We start from the raw sequence: 17,141 nt of genomic DNA on the forward strand, positions 1-17,141 counted from the left end.
GATGGAATGTGCCGGTTCAGCCAGCGCAAGCGTAAAGTGCCTGTCGGCGAAACAGTGATCGTTACCGTGGATCATTTATTATCCCAACGCGGCACGGCACAAACTCCAAACAAATGCTCCGGCCCTGTTCGGCGCCACCGACCGGAGTGGAGTAATGTTTTATTGGCACGCCTGTCTGCCAATGTAACGCAAACCCATCCGCCCAATTGCTTTGCATTTCGCTCCAGTAGGCTGTGCCGGTCTTTGATCTTTGAGACGGCGAAGAAAGTCTAAAGTATTACCACTGTTCCGCTTCCTGCGGTACCGGTACTGTACGGTGAGTTGGGTTTCGAATGTCATTCTATGCTGCAATCAAACTAAAAAGTGTGATTCAAACTAAATTGTCCAATGCAATGACGGAAAGTGACAGCAAAAATATAAAAGTAGAACTTTCTACCGTTTTCTTGGTGGAATCAAATGTTATGTGTACTTTCAAAGGATGGAAAACCCCGTCCAAGAGGTATCGAATTTATCCAACGAATATTAGCTTGCAAGTACCAAAAAACATCTAAAAAAGTTGACATGGAAGAAAATTATTAGCTGAAGTGAAACGTAATACATGTAACGTGTTATAGCTTAAATACTCAAATTTATTACGTTATTTTTTTTAGATTTTTTGTGAACTAAAGGCACTATTTTGTAAATTTATTTGATGACATTTTTATCAGTGTTAACTTTTTCTTAGTTAGTATTTATTACCTCTATATTAATTTAGCACATTTTTAAAATTTCATAAACAAAAATATAAAAAACCCTCCATACATAATTTTAGATTCAGTTAATCGTTGTACAGTCTATAAGTTAATTTCATGAGCACTTGATATTTGAGAGTAAATGTAAAAAAATGAAAGAAACATGTTGTTTCATAAAATAGTCAATTGTAGGGTTTTTTTCATGTGTTTTCAACATTTTTACAAAAACTAGTACTTAAATCTACTCTATACGGAAAATTGTTCATCGTATAGTAATCAAGCATAGATCAGCCACTTCATTCTTCCTTTTCGATCATTAGAGGAGAATATCTTCAGAAAGGGCCCACATCCTTATCGAGGAACCCTGCTCAAACAGAAACCACTATGCTCAGGGAACTGCCAGATTCGTCGAAGCGCCTACGAAATAACAACTTCTAAAGGCTTAGAGCCTATGCCGGATGGGTCGTTAGAACTTTTAAGCCTGTAATAGGCATTTTGAGTTTGTTCAACTGTATCGAAGAAGTTTTGCATCCTTCTTTCTAGTCCTTTCAACTAATGTTCAGTCTAGTCCTTTCAACTAAAATTGTGACCAACTATCTTATTTTGATGAGCAGATCTGAGCAAAATCTTCATTTGAATGAGCTGAGAAACGAGGTTCCTCTTTTGCGAGGTATGTGAGGTGGTGTCATCAGCTCACTCAGCTTCAGTGAAGCTCGCTTGTGAGGCTCTTTCATGGGGTCCTTCTTTTTGATGAGGCTCAGTTGTGAGTCCTCTTCTTTTGAGTATCATATCATTTTGACTAATACCAAGTTAAATGTGAATGCTGTCGATCACTTGCTAGTTAGACGTTCTGTTCTAATGATCTTTTGTTATCTAGCGTTAGCAAAGGATAATTTCAAAGCTGTACCTCATTCAACTGAGAGATAACTGCTCACTCACTCACACTAATGAGCAGATTGAGTGAGGATCTCAGCTGCTCATTGCCCATCACTACTCACAACGTCATACAGATCTGTAAATAACTCACTGGTCACTGTTGTGCATTTGATGAACTGAAACTGTTCAGTGATCTTGTTCCGGAGAGTTTAACGTTCTTTTACACCGGAAGTTCGCATTTTTAGTGGAAGTCAAACTATTTTTTGATTATTTTACACTTCTCAAAATTTAAAAGCAGTTTTTAACAGTGCTTGAATGCCTGTATATAAATATAAGTGAGAATAACTCTCAATGCGGATGAGTTACATGATCGCTGCAATTAACGTAAACTTTATCCTCCTTCCCCATTTTACATGAAAAACATGGGTTGAGACGTCAGTTCATACATGATTGATTTGATTTAATATAAAGAAAAGAAGATGGAGCCTACAGTCTGCCTTGCTCCAAGCATACATTCCGTACACTCTTTCAAATCGCATCAGATAGCATACCTAAAACCCTCACATAAACATTGCCCATACATTCTGCCCTATCAGTCAATGGTACCGTACACCCATTTATCTCCATTCGTCGAGCAGGAGAAAATTGGTGACCCAACCCGATAACGAATGCAACCGCATACACGCCAATATTTATTCCACCACAACCGAAACCCACCCGATTCGTCCGAAGACAAACCAAACGTTGCGCACAACAGCACTCCGGGTCACACTTACATGCTGCTCTTGACAGCTATGGTTCTGTGCCTCAGGTACCAACGAACATGATCCACTACCGAGCTGGACCGGATACTCCCGGTGCCGGCCGTGTTTGTCCCTGTGGGCTATTACGTAGCGGTTGTGTGCAAAAGGAAATCTAACCGTGGTACCGGCAACGATATTGTTTCACCGCCATCACACCCGTGGCTTCACGTGGATGGCCGCTTCGTTGAACTCTTTGTCTGCTGGTCGGCTAAGCTTGGGGGAAGCGGGAGTTTTTTTGTATCCCATTCGTTATACGCTGTTTCGCTCCTTTCTTCTGCAGTGGATTTAAATCGCCACCTACGTGGATGTAAATGGAAGCTGCAAATTCATCGCCATACGTCAGCCGCATGTGTGTGTGTGGGGCAATGGAGCGTTTTTGTTCGTACGTTGCATAAGAAGATTTTCCATCTCACCGACTCACCTGTAAAGCACTGGCATGGAGAAGATAAAGAACTGTCCTTCAGCGCAAGATTGGTACACAAAGAATATGACCATATTTAAATGACAAAGCAACGTGTAATCAAATTATGCAATCGTCGATGCTGGATGGTTCGCTACAAAAAGTAATTCATAAACAGCTATGCTGGCTGCGTCTCCACACTTATATCACTAAAGCTATAAGGAGATTTAAAATGTATTAAAAATAAAACAAAATTACAACATGTTTTGAAAATGAAAGAAATATTTTAAAACCCAAAAGATCAATAAATCTTCGAAAAGGGTTTTCATTTGGCAAAATTTTAACCATTAAATCTAATTTTGGGAGTTTTTATCATTAGTTTAACAATTAATGACAAGGATCATAAGTACCGGGCGTCTCCATCCATATTTGAATATTGTAGATCACAATCATATTTATTTATTTATTTAGTTTTGTTTACTTATCAACAGTTGATCTTAATTTGTATCGTACTCCATTGAAGTTGAAGTCAATCTTCGCTTATTTTAGAAAATTTAAACCTCAATAATAATATAATAATAATAGATAATCGTACAAATTTCGAATGGTTTATCATTGTCAGGTTGTATCAGCTAGAAAAGTTGGCTTGACATGCCAATTTGCATTAAAAGCTTTCAGCAAATAAGCTTCAAAACGTCAAAACGGATACAGAAAAACTATTTTATGATTGACATATTTATTATTATGTACATTTTCAATTCATATGTCTATATTATGCGCATTTTGTAGAGCATCTTCATTTTTCTTTCGATTGACGTGAGGAGACCTTAGCCCTCCAAATCTGGCATCCATCATTTTGGTTATCAATCCTCCAAGAGATTAAGTTCCTTCCAAGTAAAGCAGAGCACAACATCAAATAAACCACCGCTAGGATACAATCCTTTATGCATTCTCGCAGTAAACCCCACCACGAATATGTTGATGAAAAATCCCGTCTCGTTCGTGATGATAAATATCGTAAATTAATAACACCGAGCTCATCAGCATACAATCCGACCAAACCACTACTAACTGTCATTTATCTCATCGCAACCACAACCGCTCGAACACGGCCAGCAGTTATCGTAACGCAGCGTCGCACCCTCGAGAAACATTAACCGCACAACAGCCGGCCGGGAAAAAAACGGAGTTTGTAAAAAAGAAAAACCATCATCTGGGTACATCCTACTAAAGCCGTTTTCTCATTAAAAATCAATTTCTTAACACTTCCGCTTCGTGGCAACCGGCATTCGGTAGCAAAACTTTTTCTTCCATCACTTTACTGCACCCTGCTCCCTGTCAACCCAACCAGTCCATCAAGCCTTTGACCATGACCGTGGAAATAAAGGCTACGCTTCAAGGCGCCCAAATCAGGACGGGGAAAAAAGGGAATGTGATTACTGAAAACGGCCCGAACCGAAAAACCGAACGACAATCTATGTTTTGGGAGCAGAAAATTAAGAACAGCAACCGGCAATTCCGATAAGCAGTACCGAGAACCAAGACCTGGAAGCGTAACCACACGCCAACCACACGTAGCTGACCAAACGCCAGCAACCGTACACCGCAGGGCTGGCCCTGGTTTTACATTATATACAGCTTAGTCAGGCCGCTGCCATTGTACCAGAATTCTGGCCTCCCTTTGGCAACGGATAGGACCGGTACCCAGGAAACGTGGCGGTGTAGGCGGTGTAACGACAAACTTTCACATGGTTCGGCACACTAACTCCCCCAAGGGAGTGTGGTGGTGTTGATCTTGTGCTCTAATAAAAGGAATTTATAATTAAAATGCCGTCTATTTAATTATGCTAGCTAAATTATTTCAGCATTCATTATTAGCTCCTTTGTAACATAGATACCTTGAGTGCGCGGTCAGTGTGGTAAGGGTATCGGCAATTTAACCATCACGAAGCCCATCACAAAGCCGGGCGGTAGTTTGTGGTGGCGTGAGACGTGCTCATCAGTACGGGCAACGCATTAGACTAGAGCTGGCCACTACTAAGCCTGCTGAACGATGGGTGCATGAGGTTGATTTTTTCTGACTAGATTGATTGAGGTCGGAGTAGTCCGTTGGTCGTGACCCTGTCGTCTGAATGCTGGGTTTAATGATCACAACGATCCCGGTGGAATTTTCCGATCGAGTCTAGCACATAATTAGTAGCAAAACGCGTGACAAACGAGACCGGCACGAGCGGAAGGTTAAAAAGTTAACCCTAAAGGTCGTTCACTAAATATGACACCTCTGAGGGAAGATCTTTTGGAACTAAGAAATCGTTTGTTGCCGTTGTGGTAGGTTAGGCTAGGAAAATGTGTGCCATAATTTATTTAAATCACTCTGAAATGGTCCTCTCAATTATGAGGCTAGGATTATAAATTAGGTTCTAGGTACGAATAGCTAAATTAGGAAGTTACTTCATTGCCCGTGATAGTCAAAGTTAGTATACAACGTCAAATGAATTTACAAAGCTTCTTATTTTATTGACATGAATTATTCGCTCTGGTGCATTATGCGATCTGCTATAGGACCTGACGATTTTTCAGGAAGAGAATGAAACATTGGTAAATAAAATTGCATGATTTTATAATATATCTAATATTTCGCTTGATTTTATATATTTTTGTCTAAATGAAAATAAATTCAATAATTTTAGACATAGTTCTACTTGTGCTACAATACCCCATTAATTCCCCATTAACCTATATTCTGTCAGATCCTAATCACATTCTAGATGACGAAACTTGGAACCCCTTTCAAGTTAATCGCGGTTCGTTCTGTTTCCTTAGGGCCACGTACTTGGTACAAACTTCAAAAGATTGAGTATCAATATACAAATTATATGTCATGCCGAATGGATCACCTGTCATTCCTATTGCAAACAGAGCAAAAATTTAATTGAAAATTTCAAAAGCAAAAAATATAAGAATATTGCTCATATACTGTAAAACATTTCCATTGGAAAGGTGTATTTTGTCCGCACACCAAACCAACTAATAGATCTTCCACAATCCTTGAAATGTTGCCCAATACTGCTATATAAATAATATCCTTCGAATACTGCTCCCAAAACATTTCCATTTTCTCAGACAAATAGTATTTCGTGCACATAAGACTTATATATGACATCGGGCACGGTAATTGTTTGCACAACTTCGGAACTGCTGTGATTTTCCAGCAAATGTTGATGTAATTTTGTTTATGACCATTCTGCCCATTGCCGTGCTCCAATGCCCTTAGGCAATTACAGCTAAAATGTTATTACTTCACGCCCTGTGTATGTGCTTTAGTAGAGCGAATAGCATCAGGTGCGTTTAATACATTGTCAAAAATAATTCCCAAAATGTATGTCTCACGTGCCATTCGGGTTGTAATACATTTTTCCTAAACGCTAGACCAATCAGATGGAGAGTACGTTACGTTACACACACCCTTAAAATGCAATCACACCTCCGAACCACAGCAAAGCACGGAATTTCCCTTCAACCAAGCATCAAAACCCCATCGGGTGTCACTTCAAGAGCGAAATTTGATATTACGCTTAAAATTTAATAAGCTGCGACATTTTCTCACTTACGCGCACACATACACACACACACACACACACATACCGCACTCACACGACCCGTTCGATCGATCACGAGCTGTCGGGACAAAAATCAATACTATTCCACAACCGCAACTGTGAGTGAGCCGGTGATGAATATCGGCCCGATTAGCACGGCCCGATCAAAACCACAACCTCGCGCTATCTAGGCTTTCGGCAAAGGTTACAACCGGTCCCGAAAACCTGCACCGAAACCAAGGGGACAAATTATTCCACCGATGGTTTGATGAATTTACTATTTTAATTACAAATTTCGGTTGCGGTATATCCGTGCACACAGCTGCAAACTGTGTTTGTTATTCAATAATTCAACGGGATTTATAACCAGGAAACCACCGTCAAGAAGCTTAGCCGGGCGTTGAAAACTTCTTTAAAGTATTCTAGCCATTGTGCAATCATAACCTTTATTTTTAAAGTAGCATTGTAACCTGCTTTCCACTCCAGTATTCTCCTTCTAGAGATTGTTAGGCCACGGTTCTTATTGTATCGATTTAAAAAAAGGCACATTCATTCCGTTTTCTCCGAATCAACATCGACAACATGACTCAAAGATCACTTACTTCGGTTGCCAGAAACAGAACAACAACAAAAAACAAGCGAACCTTTCCCTTTTTCGCCATATCAAAGCCCATCATTCCACAGCACTTCAAATATTCGAAAAGATTGACGCAAAGGATTCTTTGGGCATCTTTCACTTTGGGTGAGCGTTATAATCGGGACCCATCGTAACAAAGCATCGTATCTTCCCGGAATTTCGATCTTTGCTGAGTTCGTTTAAATCAGTGGCTTGTTTGCGAACAAGATATTGGAAATTCTGAAACAATTCTGTTATTCGGGATGGGAGGTTTCTTTCACTTTATGGATGTGTCGAAACAATTTTCCGGTGCCAATTCTTTGGCACCATATTCTACATGATGTTTTAGACGATTTTGATTGAAGTTCGATAGTAAGACGTAACGCCCATTTTACTCGTTTCTTCTCATCACCGACACCGTAAGCCTTTCATTTACATTATTGTACTTGTTCTCAGTGGAATTCATTCATCGTGATGATGGAAACACACGGCAAATGTAGGCCACACATAAATAACCTCGGCGAAACATCTTACATCCTCTTACCCGTCCAAACTTTCGCACGGAGAAGCCCAATCGGTCTGAGCTATTGCAAAAAAGGCTGCCGCTCTGTTTCATTTCCCGATGTAGCTTGCCTTTTGGGGCAAACTTCCACACCACGGCAGGGCGCCAAACCTTCAAAGGGTATGATTCTTACACTCAACAGCGTGCCCAATGCCACGAGACGTGAGAAGAATGAACAGCTTCGAAAAGCGCACAAGAACACAGAGCCCACGCTGCTACGGCCACGGCATTAATGATTTCTGCACGGCACACTATTTATCACACAAATCTCATTTGCTCGTTTCGCTAATATGATTGATCATACAAAAAAGCGGCTTCTGTGTTAATGATATTTTATGATTACTCCCACCATCGAGAGTGCAGTTGGGGCCACCGACAGCGAATGTAGGCAAAAACAACCGACATAATGAAGTTGCAGTAATTATTCCTGGGAACTGCTTCAATGCGTTCCGCTTCATGGAATAGGTATTGGGGCAAATGCAGAGAACAAAGTCATAAGAACAAAAATTAAAGACGAAAGAAGAGCTCTCGTATTTGATGGTAATATTTAAAACATGTTGGAAGCGAGCTTTTCATTATGCGATTTGTTACGTGGTAGGAGAGTATAGAAGAAGAAATTCATGAGGAGTTCACGCTACTTTTTTATAATTAAATATTCAAAGCTCTTCAATAATATGTTATTAATAATAATATGTCAATATGTAATAATAAAAAAATGTGATGTAGCCGTTTATTATAAAAAAAAGAATGAATTATGACTTTTATTAGACACCATTGCAGCCCGGAGCCTGCTGAACGACTTAATAGCAGAAACAATCAGCGAGCTGTGCTGAAAAAGATCAGAACAACATTTAATTCTCCATTTTATTGTACATTTTCTCAGCAGCACTAAGCTCAATTTAATACGTCCATTGTTTAAAACGGTTCCGTTTTGTTCGCTTTTGCCGTTGAGCAAATCTTGCCTCAAACATATTTAAAGATAATGTTGCAAAAACGTTAAAAAGAAAAGCTCAACATCATAACACCCATGCCGACTTTGCCGTTGCCTTCCAAATTTTTCAGCGTCTTTTCCTTCGGAAAGTCGGCTGCTTCATCATGCAGCCATGTTTCCACGCGCAATCCTTCCTAAGCCCGCAGAAAGGCAAAGCTAAACGCCATCACCATTACATACCAACCGGCAGGTCCGGGGAACCGGCGAAGGAACCATCGCCGGGACACGCGATGCAGGGGAACGTACTTCACTTTTCGGTTGTTCGTCCTAACCCCCGTTTCGCACAAGCAACACGCCGGGAATGGTTCCAAAACTGGGAAGCAGAGCAGAGTGCAAGTGAACTTCAAACTCCCAGCAGGACACCACCGTGCTTTTCGGTCGGCTTTCTTATTTCCACGGCCCCCCGTTTTTGCGATCCACCGTCCGCGTGCCGGTTCGAGCAGCACTAATCCTTTTGTTGATTTCTTCGGTAGGTATGAGTGCTCTTACGTGTAATGTCAATAATAAACGTCGATGCTTCAATCGTTCCAGCGGGCCACGGTTGACTGTGCGCATATAATGGGTTTCCAGTTTTGGTCCCGTTCTGCGACAATATTGACGGTAGTAATTTAGTTTGTGCAACGTTTCGTTTGTCCGCCTCGTACGTATGGTGGGGAAATGATGTTTTGGTCGCACTTTAATTTTTGTTTGCTGTTTGAAGGTAACGTCAACATTGTGGTATGCAGATTTGAAATGTTTCTTAAATGGTGTAAACAAGTGGAAGAAATGTGAAAAGAGCATATTATTAAAGCATATTAAGCATTAAAGCTTAAAGAATATTTCGCCTAACTTCATTAAACAAGGCTTATTTGTTCAATTAAATCAAATAATCCAAAAATATATATTTTATATCGGTATTTTAATTCCATTTAAATTAAAATAAATAGAGGCTATATAAACCACCAACATTGTACTCGAGTTGAATGCTAGTTTAAACCAACAAGGTCAACCCCGATATCACGTTCAAATCTGTGTTCCATTTTACTTTAAAACAAACGAAGGAAAGGAGAAAACAACATCAGCAGTCAGTTAAAATATTGACACTCCACTCCACTCAGGCACAGTTCAGTAAGTAAAACCTTGAAAAAAAAGACCTCATTATACCTTCGTTATTACTCTCCAACGTTAGCAGATCAATTATTGTCCCACTCGGCAAACAATCAGCGGGTATTTGTTTGCTGGCGTTCGATTGTATATTGTCCATTTGCATTCCCATAATGGTGCACACTAATGCCACCCATTTGTACCATTCTGGCCAGCTTAACAGGATCATTTGCACTTGTCATTGTGTTTGACGCGCATACAGATGTGATCGGATTATTATTAACCTGACGAATGATACCTTCACCTTTACCCCACGCGAAACAAATGGTATTCAAATTATGAAAAACCCTACCCCCGTTGGTTTCCGCAGGAAGGACCGGTAATAAACCGTTTTCGTTTGTTAATATCTGTTTTCTGCTTTTATGTTTCCTTTTATTTGCTAGCTCAAACGGAAAACACTCGCTATTTGCCAGCGGGTCACGTTTATCAATCACGTGCCGGGCTCGCCATTCATCAGTGCAAAACGTGCTGCAATGTGGCCGTAATGATCGGCCGTGAATCACCTTGTAATCTGAACCAGTAATCTGAACCAGTCGTCTTTTCCAGCGGCAGATCCAATTATTAACAAACTGACCATCTATTATGCATTAGCGGCTGCTTCAGCTTGTTGATTCTGGCATGATCCGTCTGCTCTAAAGAATATTGGTTTAACACATCCGGTGAGAACGGGGTTTCGTGGGCTCCAAAGCGCACCGGTGTGCTGTGCATTCCGGTCACGTTTTCGGTCCTTCGTTCAAGAGTGAAAACAAATCAAAATGGTCGCTGGGGAGCGAAGAGTCGAATTGTTTGTCCTGTCCTTTTCGGGCGCTTCGTGTGACACCTCGGGTGGCAAATGATGACGATGGTGTTTAGTTGAGCAATGGGGCAAGTGTTTGACAGTGGAAACAGAAAACTTTCGATTAGTAACAGGTCATCCTTCACGTGCAGTTTGTCTCCCGAATTTCAACCATTTGTACATTACATTGCACAGCTGAAAACAAAGCTTAATTGATGTGGTGAATTGAGATATAATCGGATTTCACATTTTTTTGTACATGATTTTCTTCCTGCCGCAGAAGTCATTTAAACCGCGTGCGGCCAATCGCCATTGTCAGCCAATCCGCCATCTGGCACGCCATTGCTTCATCTCAATTTGGGTCTACCACGCTTTTTCTATCCGAGTGGATGATCTAAAAAGATTTTACATGCTGGGTTGTCCGGGATCATTCTCATGACATGATCTGCCCACCGAAATTTGGTGAGTTTAATTTGCTATAGGATATTGAGTTTACCGTACAGTTCTTAAAGCTCATCATCAAACTCTCTAAGTCCAAAGTGCTTTATAGATCCTATATAGTTTAGCCATCGATATGTAAGGCAAGCAACTTAGCCTTTGAAGTAAGTACGAAGAAATAGTATCATCTTCCCAATATTAAGTAAAGATTCAACAATCAACGACCTTCATCAAGGTATTCATCATTTTTAACAATTATAAAGTAAGAAAAGAAATTATATTTAAAAAATCGATATGAACTCTAACCGTTTTCACTACTTCGATCAAAGTGGCCTTTTCCGAATCCTAATCGTCCTAGCGTTAACACATCATCAAACACCAATAGCAAAAAGTCAACCTGGAATAAAATCACGACGCTTTAAGCTCCGCGAAAAACAACTTTCAAACAACAAACCGGGGATGCATTCTTCGCCTGCAACAACTATGTAACAATACGAGGCAGTCACCTTAATTGAGTTGGCCCCAATCGGTCCCGACAACATCCGGGGTGCCGCGTAAGAAAGTTTCAGTACTCATCCCTGGAAAACCCATTTCCAAAAATGTCGAACCATCAAACTCCCGAGAAAGAAGGTCAATCTGCTCTTCCCGTCAGCTACCGCTGCCCCGAACAAAAGCAATGAACGGAAACGTTCCACAGATTACATCCGCATTTCGGGTTGACCATCAAGTATCCAAACATTGCTACCACCCCGTAAAAAGCTTCCTTTCTGCCCGTTCGTATTCACCTAACGAACTGACCGCAGGAAATGCATTTAGGAAACGTAATCCGTAAGCATCATTTTTGCTCGAATTTTCCCCGATCCTTCGCGCTCAATGTGCCAGTATTTGTGAAAATGATTGCTATTGCTTGCCCGAACCCACTGTCCAAACGTTCCGCGTCCATTCGATGCGCGAATCGTCTCATGTTAAACTTGCTGAAAATATTCGCATAAATGTCGTTGCACCCACGTTCGCATCCATCCGCATACCCTGCACACTACGATCCTTGGTTGAACAATTTCCGACCAACTGCACCACAAAACCTGCTTACGCTAGCAGTGCAGCGCGCACCGTACCAGGGACCCGAACTCACCCGAAACTTCACCGTCAACCTTCGCCCATTACGACCCGGAACCCGGGTGAGTTGAGGTTGAGGATTCGAAGGACCTTTCCAAACCCACCCCGCGGGGGTGGGTGAGCGTGCATCCGGCACGAGCATGTGTAATCCTTTTCCAGCACTACGTAAACAATGGCAATGGGTTGGAAGGATTCACCGAGACCGTGGACTGATGATGACCGTTCGGTCGGCAGTATCCGTTCGTGCAGTTGAGTCGAGGACTTTTTTCTTGCCATCGCACTCCGCTGTTTTATCCTGCTGTTTGGGAGCCACGTTACATACACCAGTGGCGTGCAATAAGATGACAACGAGAAATACAGAAAAAAACAAACAAACAAACAAATAAACCAACCACCAACGCCCGAAGCTGCTGTGCTGGGTTTGAAATGGATGATTTCTCTTTCTATTCGCGTTAGATAACGCGTGGCTGCCTGGCTGTGGCAGTTTTTGCATCTTGCGGATTGTAGTTGCGTCGATGATCAAACAGAGCACCGATGGTACCTGTTTCCTGGACAATGAGCAGCATGTCAAATGGATTATGATGAGCCCCGAGATACGACGACCGGAAGAGTGTAACGAACTTTTAAGATATTGCAATTGTATTCTTTTGTAATGGGCATATTGTTTCTGTTCCGGGCATGAGTCGACTCGGAAGGATGCATCAAATTATTGGTTTAGGAAAAACGTACAATGTAAACCCATTTTCAAGCCACTTGCCAACTAATTATGATTTTGGTAAACGTTCTTTACGATTTGGAGCATCTTAGGAAGTATGTTATTTTAATGTATTATATTATTAATTTATATGTTATATTATAAGTATATTATAGTATATTTTCATATAATTGAGAATGATTGATAAATTAATTTAATTTTTTTTTTAATGCTAATTCTAATTTTCTTAATTTTATTTTTTAATTCTACACAAGATAACAATTCAAATACAGTCTTTTCCCGAGTTACGCGAATAATGCATGCCAGAGCAATTCGCGTAACTCGAATTACCTTTATGATTTCGTCTATATTTAGTATTCAGAGATCGATTTCTTCTTTTCACGTTACGAAGCACATTCATCATTGATATTTTTACGTTTGTTTCGACAATTAGCTTGAATTTTTTGCAAAATTTGTGTTTATAACGTAACGCATTTTTGGGAAAATTTGAAATTTGACACTAAAAAAATTCAATTCCACATACAAAATTACATGAACTGTCAAAATTTGAGATTCGCGTATCACAATTTTGCGTAACTCGGCCATATGACAGTTTGACAATTAAATATGACAATTAAAAATGTTCCAAAATATGTATTTTTTTTAATCGAATGGCCATATAACGGCCACGTCGCATTGCTAATAACTAGTTACTTAATCAAATGTACAATTCACATTCGTTGGAAGACATTTCCTGCTCCAAAAAGGGAAAGGACCCTTTCCCGGGTGTACTCGGGAAGCAAAATGTGTATTTCCATTAACTAAAATAAAAACCTTATAGGTAATTTAAATGTTTTTCACTCTTAATATGATCTTCTTTTACTACTCATAGCCATCATTTATACATTCGAAACATTGCAATTTTATTTTCTGTAGCTTAATTTTCCATCCTCATCCAACCTCACACGGTATCATCTACGGCTAATCAAATCAGACAACTTCCTAACGTTTCTGTTCATGTTCGCCAACTGTCATATGCAAACTATTTGCATGAAATGGAGAGATTTTTTTCACAAACTCCACATTGGTTCAACCACATCATCAAGCCACAACACAAAGGACTCGTTTGCCTTCATTTCTTCAGTCAATTGGGCTGTGACTTTTACACAGTTGTGAGGCCTTTTTCGCTTGCTGTATGAAGCAACGGCAGAATATGCAATCGTTTACAGACCACACCAATGTCTTCATTATGCTCGGTTTATCTTTAACTACTGTACTGCTGGCTGCTAGGCATCGGACCGTGGTATCAACAACTCGTCCCACGCCTATCCGAAACGCCAGTCTCGATACATTTCATCTACCCAACCCGAACGCTGCCCGTTTATTTGTGGTGATACTTTTCTTTTATGGAACTCAATTTTACCCACCAACTACACCCGCAGCTTCGTAGACCGCGCTCCGCCATGTATGGAGCGCGATCTCTGGTACGATACACCCATTGCCCCAACCGTTATTACCACGATACGGTACGTCGTTTCCGCTTTCGCCATAGCGGGGATTACGTCGATGTACAACTGTTCCGGTTCGGTAGTGGCAAGACACTAGCTTGGCAAACAACACCCAAAAAAATACCCAAGGAATACCCGGAGCTGCTCCTTGCTGCAAAGGAACACTTGTCATTCATCAGGAGTCGGAACACAAGCGGAAGGCGGCATCCCGGCGCGGTGGGTGGAAAAAATGTAAGCAAGAAATTTTGCCAATATCCCAAAACACACGCACCGACTACCCACCACCGCGGTGGGGAAAGTCGGCAACGACAGTTTGCTCATTGGGCGCTTCCCATTCGGCCGGGTTGGCGTCACTCGGTCCGGCATAATCCCGAAAGCGCAATTCATAGCGAATTTATAAGGGCTGGATTTATTATCACTTTGCGAACCACTGGAACGGTCGCATAAATTCTCCATTTACCAACGCGCTCGACGAGTACAGCTGGTTTCCTTTCCTGCACCGATTGTTAGAGTGGAGTGTATTTTTCCGAATGGTTGGTGTAGAACGCTAAAGAAACATTCACACAACCAGAAGTGGATTCCTTCCGTTCTATGCTTTGGTGTAAAGTTTTAAACAAACAGCTGTGTAAAAGTGTAGGGTGACATTCACAGCGAATGAAGAATGTTTCCGCTACATTTACCCGAAACATTCGATAATTTAATTAGGACCTGTAATAGTTTAACTTTTCTCGGAATTTAAAGGCTTTTTTTAAAAAGGAGTACACGTTTTGCTTGCAGCAAGCTCACATTTCATTTCTATTTTCCTAATATTGTTTAAAGGAGTGTTGTTTTGCAGCTAGAAAATTAAATGCCATTATTTTCTTATTTATATTATACTAAATTAATTAATGTTTAAAAGTGATTCTCAATTCTTAATGTTAATATTAATTACTCAACACCTAAAAGAATTTGTGTTTCTTTAGTCCCATAAAATGACATTTTCTTCAATAAAATTATCTTCACAAAAATGTTAAATAGTATTACTTATTACATCCATTTAGACAATATTATCTCAAATATCTCAAGAATCTTAACGTTTAACATTAAATGCTGTAAAATAAACAAATAAATTGGCATGTCAAACTAGTATGTTATTGTTTAATCTTTGTTTTTTTCTTCTTTCAAATCTAAATCTAAAGTTTAATAGGTTGCTGGACACACATAAAGGCAAAAACATTTAATTGTCGAAGTTCACTTAAATCTTGACAAAACCCCTAAAAAATATTATCCTCTTTTTTTCTGATAAAATGTTTTATTTTTTCTAATGAACTGATGATTTGAGATTGACAAATTTGATTTCCAACATTTATTTTCAACAGACTTAAATTTGTCCGCCATAACGCCAATGCAACAACCACCCAAACTTTTTAAATTCTTCAAGCTTTGATCTCTGTCGTCCGTGCAGCTTGTGTACGGAGACAAATCAGAGACAGAGTAGAAACAAAAGAGGAATAAATTTCTTATAGCGATTTTACCCTTCAGTCGCAATCGTCTGACAAACGGTCTGTGTGATCTTCATCATAACAGGACAGCTGTTAATACAACTTTGCAGATTGGATCAATGACATTAACAAAAACAAACCACTCTTCATCCTTTAGCTCTTCGAGTTGAGCGATGAGGATGAGCTTTCACTTTGATGTGCAAATATTTATTAATCAGATTACATTCGTCTTCCACGCAAACCAAAAAAACAAATCAATACTGATTGTTAAAGCTGCGTTTCTGCGCTAGGGTTTTATGATGCCAAGAAAGCAACTCATACTCTTAAGAAAGATCATTCTTTATTATGATCTTGCTGTGGAAATGATAATTTTCAACCCGAAACCATAACTGAAACCCTTTATTTCTCACTTTCTTGAAGAATTCCCCAGATAAAGTTCTAACCAATCGTACCCTTTCGTTATTCTCTTTGTATTTTCTCTTGACACAAATCCAATAATCTGTCCCGAAACCGATCGGTCCCGCGGTTCCATCAACGGGGAAAAAACGGCAAATCACCCGGAGCGAATTGAAATACGTATGACTTTGCGTCACGGGCTTTTCGATTTAATTTTTCACCCTTCATCCTGCTGCCCGTAATTGAAGGCATGACAGCTCCCACACGCACTCACACACCTCCATCTTGATACCTTTCCTTATCCTTTGGGTGTTTTTTTTTTCGGTCCTTTATACACACCAAAGTTACACGATCAGACCGAAAGCAATTTCGACACAGCATTCTCTTGCTCGCATTCCGGCGACATGGTCCCAGCACCGGATGCGAACAGGAGTTACCCGTAGAAGGGGAGGGCCCCCCAAAAAAAAGACCCACCGGACCGGAAGAAAGCAAATGCCAGAGAATAACAATGACGAAATAAAAAAAACCTCCAACCGATGATGGTAGCGCGCGAACGTGCCACATGAGTCTGTTAGTCTCACGGGACCAAACATTGGGGGGACCGGGCGGTCTAACATTCCTAACGGACTTTTACCATGCGGTACCCCGAGGGGATTTGAAACCAGTGACGGATTGCTTTCTTCGGAGGTGCTTTCTGCCTTTCGAAACCGGCAATCGTTGGAATTACTCTCTTTTTTGTGTTGTTGTGGCCCTCCCTTTACTTATCAGACCACCATTTTGTGTCCCCCAGTCCCCACACTTCCCACCACACGTTATCTGCTATACTTTACTATACTAGTTTTTTGCTATTCGTTCTTTTTGTTCACGTGCACATCAACACTACGTCAGTTGACTTTGTGGCCGTTACGCCTGCCAGGACTGTTAGCCGGCCGCGAAAACAGTAACACCATGTACGGATAGCTATAATTTTGATCGATAACAGTTTTTCCAGCCATCATTACGGTAATATGAC

Source organism: Anopheles moucheti, chromosome 3, assembly GCF_943734755.1.
Source record: "Anopheles moucheti chromosome 3, idAnoMoucSN_F20_07, whole genome shotgun sequence".
Lineage (NCBI taxonomy): Eukaryota > Metazoa > Arthropoda > Insecta > Diptera > Culicidae > Anopheles > Anopheles moucheti.